The sequence below is a fragment of the Sinocyclocheilus anshuiensis genome, unplaced genomic scaffold, assembly GCF_001515605.1.
Source record: "Sinocyclocheilus anshuiensis isolate Anshui unplaced genomic scaffold, SAMN03320099.WGS_v1.1 scaffold491, whole genome shotgun sequence".
Taxonomy (NCBI): domain Eukaryota; kingdom Metazoa; phylum Chordata; class Actinopteri; order Cypriniformes; family Cyprinidae; genus Sinocyclocheilus; species Sinocyclocheilus anshuiensis.
In genome coordinates, this window is record NW_015551041.1 from 940,487 (window position 1) to 946,413 (window position 5,927).

A 5,927-nucleotide genomic window follows, 5' to 3' on the forward strand; every position below is an offset into this window, starting at 1 on the left:
AGTAGTCTAAATGTATTGGTCTATATTTATATATTCTGTGGAAGACGTAGGATCAAGAAATTTTCGTCCAATCAAAATGCTCGGTCCGAGCGTTTTAATATGCTTTGCTACCTGCCTGTCAACATATGTATTAGCATACTTCTGCGCACCCGGTTCGCACAGACAGGATACGTCATCAGCACGTTCACCCACGCTGTGCAGACAGAGCGAGAATGGCAGACAAACATCAACAACCTGATCTTCCTTCCTGGTATTGTAGTACTTTTACTAACTGAGCTATAATGTTTTCTCACCGGTGAATGACACATGATGTAGCCTATTGTAATGTTGTCTCTGGTGTTCTGGTCTGTGAGCGTATATGCGTTCAGGGGGCGTGGCTTTGGACGGTGATTGCAGAGAGGGTGGGACGTTCGCTTTCAGTGCTATCATGCTAAAGTTAGCATTTTCCAAGATCTACTGCATCTTTAATATAGAGATACTATTAATATTTTGAATTAGTTTAATATAGAAATAGTATAGAAAGTAAAATATATTATAGAAAATAATACTATTTTTCCCTATAATATTATGAAGTAATATACTGTAAATTATACTATATATTAATTTATCACAAAATGTACTTTGTGTATTTCTCCATATTAATTGTGTGAATCTCTCTACAAGGATCCAGCACGTATGAGGACGCGGCCGCTTACATTCAGTGTCAGTTTGAGGACCTGAATAAGAAGAAGGACGCCAAAGAGATCTACTCCCACTTCACCTGCGCCACCGACACCAAGAACGTGCAGTTCGTCTTTGACGCAGTCACTGACGTCATCATCAAAAACAACCTTAAGGACTGTGGGCTCTTCTAAAACAAGCCATCTCGCTGGTGAGCAGCAGTACAACAGATTAATTTTTAATTCATTCATCGACATGATTTTGGTAAAACTGTTTATTTATCCACTAAATGTTCCCTTTCACAGTGTGACTGCGAGTGGCCTGATGTGAAATCTTTGGGAGAACCAGAGCAGGAGGAAGGTCAACCATGAACCTGAATGTTGAATGCGTTACTTAACTTTATATTTATGTTCTCCAAACCTTTTTGAATTTTTTTTAGCGGGCTTTAGGGAAAAAAAGAGCATTTTGTGTAAAATATTTGTACAACTGTAATTGTTGCTGGAGTTTTTCACAGTTTTTAGACGTTGACTTTACAGATCCTTTTTAAGGGTATTTTTCAATCAATGGGATTTTGGGAACATCATTCTGTTGCTTTCTGTCTTTAAGGTCATGTGCCTTGCAGTTAATGTTGCAGTGCTTTTTTTCCCCCCACTTCAGCTATGTTAAATAAGAGCCAGCTGATATTTATCCACACAGCTTTCATCTGTTCAATAGTAGTCTAGACTTTGAAAGCGAGATATTTTTGAGACCAAACACCTGTGGGAGCTGTGAATTCAATGGGGAAAAATCCAAGCATGTCAGAATAGTTCTGAAAACCAGAGCGCAGCCGTCATTACCAGTGTGCGTGTTTTCAGATTTGCCTGTGATTGGATGATGGAAAAACTGTGGTGAGCCTGAAATTTGCTGATGAATTAGTTCCTCTGCACCTGCAAATCATGAGCTGTTTTAATGGAGAACTTTGCAAAAGGTCAATGGTTTGCGCTTTATTTTATTTTTTTCAATTGATCAAAGGGAACCATTTTTGAATCCATTAAAAGGGACCAAAGAATTTCTCTTCAGAATTCCTGTAAAACTCCTTTTTGCAGTAGGTTCACACACCCATGTTACATAATACATGATTTGACAACCTGTAAAATGTAATGTCATAGAAGCCCTCAGTAAAATTCACATCCCTTTAATGTAGGTTCTTATTGGATGGGAACAAATGTTGACTAATATTCACTATTTTGCTAATAAAAATGCTGTTGAAATAACGGCATCCTGAAATATGATTTTCAAGTTTTGTTTCACTTTTTGTGCAAATAGTCCATTCCATAACTTTTTTTTTTAAATCGCAACCTTCACCCTCATATGCACACAAAAACCACAATTGAGAAAGGTTTTGCTTTAAATAGAGGTTTTTGAAGTGTATGAGATGTCCATAAATCAATATACCCCCACAGGATATGCTGTAAGAGCTCTTGCTTCACACAGCGTTGTTAAAAGCATGGAAGCACACTGCACTCTTGTGGTGATGACAGGACAAGGCAGAAACGTGTTTCCCATTGGCAGCTGTGTGTCATGTGTAACAGGCAGGCAAATTATTTGAATGAATTTAGGTTACGCTTTAGGACTGATGGGAAACGGTGCAAAGATTTATTTATTTACAGATAAAAATCTGTATAAAGCAGGGTTAGTTTAGTTAACTAAAACCATGAGTTAATTACTTGGAAATAATGTTTCGGGGGAAAAAAACATAATTGAACTGAATTTCAATTTCAAGGGGGGGGAACAAACAAAAAAAACCTAATTTAATTGAATTGCCGAGGCAACATTTCTTAACCCTTGTGCGGTCTTCGTTTACTTTTGACCGAAAAATTTTACATTTTGAAATTCTAAAAATCGTAGCTTCATCGGAATGGTACGAAACTGGGTGATTTTTATGGCACTTGGTATGTGAACACACACAAAAAAATTGAGGGCATGATTTGAAAAAGCTAAGTGCTCGTAAAAAAAAATGGTCACAATCATGGTCTTCGGTCAAAAATGACCGACCATAGGAAATGAGTGGGAAAAGGCCAAAGAATTGAAAATACAGAAAATTTTTGTGTACAATCTACAAATCCCCCACGATGCAGGAAAAACAATTGCACAGCAAGGAACGGGTGAAACTAAAATATCTAGAGTGCAAAACAGACACATCCACTCACACAGACACACACAATTATACACACTCAAATTAATTGGTATGGCTACACTGTAAATTATTTCCAGGATTTCACAAGATGTTACTGTAATATTTCACAGTAAATGACATTATCACTTCACAGGCTTTAACTGTGATATTTCACAGTATAATAACGTATTCAGAATTTCACTGTGAAAATACTGCAGGCGGGGCAGTTACAGGAAACTACTGTGAATTTGCGCGCGATTTTTCATCCGAGCTCTCTCGTCTCCGCCGAGGTCTCATCGACGGATTCAGCAGTAAGTGTTAAAATGTCAGTGAAAAATGAAGTGCGCATGTCAGTATTCGAATGAAGCTATGGTTTGGGGGGAAAACGTTACTCCTTTTGATCGTTTTTGTTTCTGGAATAGAACCGCATGAATGGGATATATAACGTAACAGAAAAACTCAGGTTGTCAACCTTAAAATGCACGGTGTGTGAAGCACAACTACAAATCACTGCAAGTCCTTTGGACTGTCTAGTTATAACCAACGTTAACGTAATTGCAAAACACAGATGAGTGCAGTTTGGTCTAACAACGGGGTAACTGACGCGCAGTACATTTGGCAGAGGAACTTTCTATTCCAGAAACAAAGACGATCAAAAGGAGTAACGTTTCCCCAAAAAATATTGCATGCAGTTATGCAGTAAGTTAGTCATTAAATATGTTCTTATAGTGTCTCTTCGTTCAATGGAGAGAAGCAAAATAAATGTGTAAGAATAAATGTTCACAACAATTTATTGTGTTTTTGTGTTTATTTGAATTTAACATGTTATAGGTTATTAATGGGTTAACACATGAAAATGTCAAATTTACAGTGTTCTAAAATAGGTTTTAAGTGTACATTAATAGCACATTACTGGCAAGTAATTTGCATTACAGCAGAATACTGTTAAATTGCAGTAATCTGATTAGATTAACTGTAATTTTACAGATAAATACAGTAGTTCTACAGGCGCATACTGCTAAATCACAGTAAACTGATATACATCAACTGTAACTTCACAGATAAATACAGTAGTTCTACAGGCGCATACTGCTAAATCACAGTAAACTGATATACATCAACTGTAACTTCACAGATAAATACAGTAGTTCTACAGGCGCATACTGCTAAATCACAGTAAACTGATATACATCAACTGTAACTTCACAGATAAATACAGTAGTTCTACAGGCGCATACTGCTAAATCACAGTAAACTGATATACATCAACTGTAACTTCACAGATAAATACAGTAGTTCTACAGGCGCATACTGCTAAATCACAGTAATACGATGGAATCTTACACAGTAAGTTACTGTGAAAGTAATGTAGCTCCTTCACAGTAATTTACTGTAAATTTACATACAGTAATTTACTGTGAAAGTAATGCAACTAGTAGCCAGTAATTTACTGTGAATTTACGGTCAAATAATTTACAGTGTATAACCATATAGCCAAAATGATTCAGAAAACTGAAATAAGAGGTTGAAATAAGATCAGACCCAAAGATTAAGCTTTGATAAAGCATTCCTGTGTAGTTTTGTTACATTTTTATAGAATTGTAATGTTTTGTATAACAAAATGCTTTCTGTGTTCAGGTTTGACTGTAGTAATAATTCTATACACACACACACACACACACACACACACACACGAGTAATTCTCACCTTGTTCCTAATTTATATAATGGATGACTTCCCGTTTGAAAAGCCAGCTTAAATTGTATTAAATTAAATTCTTTGCACTAAATCTAGATTCACGTTTTGTGACACACCCTCCAATAAAGTGTAAAACCACACAGTACCGATCTCCAGCCTTCACCCAACTGACTTACAGCATTAGATCATCCACATGTCCATGTGGCCCATGCAGACTGTATTTTAGGGTAAGATTGGGATTTAAATGCAAGTGATTTGACTAATCTCTCAGCCTCCCGGGGAGATCAAACGGACGGCTAATAAAGTGGAAGGTAAGAGGAAAGAGGAAGAACCTGATCAAAAGAGTCAATACTTTACTACACCGGACCTCCAATATCCTGATCAGACAGGATCAGCAGCTCTGTTTGATCAACCACATAACATATGACGCCTCTTCTCTTAGGAAATGACTGATCATTTAAAAGGCCTGTGAGACATTACAGATGACGGACTATTTGAGTAACTTTAATCCACTCTGTACTTTGTAGATGGCAAATGGGTGTAATTATTTTTTTTGCGTATTGCATGTGCCAAGGCACAATAGCTTTTAGGATCGATTAGACATTACAGATGACGGACTATTTGAGCAACTTTAATCCACTCTACTTTGTAGATGGCAAATGGGTGTAATTATTTTTTTTGCGTATTGCATGTGCCAAGGCACAATAGCTTTTAGGATCGATTTATATTGCTGAATAACAAGTTGCCTTGTGTGGTAGTAATATCATTTAATGGATTCCAACTAATGATGTAAATTGAAAATGTACATTTTTATTGTAACTCTTATATACTGGCTGTAAAATATGTGCCCATAAAACTGCTATAAATAAGTCTAGCAATAAATATAGACCTTTTTATGGTTGGAAACAGTTGTGTAATCCTAATCCAGACAATATTGAACTGAACACATTATCCACTTTAATCTGCATATAATTTGCATGATCTAATTAGGCCTATAATAAATGGTCCTACATCTCATTTATCTGATTTATTTATCTATTTAATAACCATGATTATGCATCATGCTAACACAAACTATGCTGAATTTGGGAGCTGAATATATGAAATTCATGGGATCGTGGGTTTAAAATAATTTAATTCCTTACTATAAATCTCTTTATTACATAAACTTACAGTAAACCCCCTCAGTCCCCTTAATATTGAATGAAACGTCCTTGCATTGCAAAGCTGTACATGTATTAAAAAATGATTTTAAATTATTATACTTAATTTATGCAGATTTCGTATAAATAACCGCAAATAAAGTAGTGTTTTTATAGAAAATGTGAAGATGTTGTAAATCATACTAGCCTACCAACATAATCGTTTAATTTATTAATGTAGAGTCACTCAACACATTTTGTTAAAAACATAG

The 5,927-nt window shown here is 35.9% G+C and overlaps 1 protein-coding gene across 2 annotated transcripts in view; it reads left to right on the top strand.

Annotated features, from left to right (window-relative positions):
• The window catches only part of LOC107661468 (guanine nucleotide-binding protein G(i) subunit alpha-1-like), a 14,588-nt gene extending 12,872 nt beyond the window's left edge, over positions 1-1,716 (top strand). For both annotated transcript variants that reach the window (XM_016451073.1, XM_016451072.1), the window contains exon 10: positions 966-1,716. The gene's annotated coding sequence lies outside the window, so the exon portion shown is untranslated. The remainder of the gene's footprint in view (positions 1-965) is intronic.
• Positions 1,717-5,927: the final 4,211 nt, after the last annotated feature.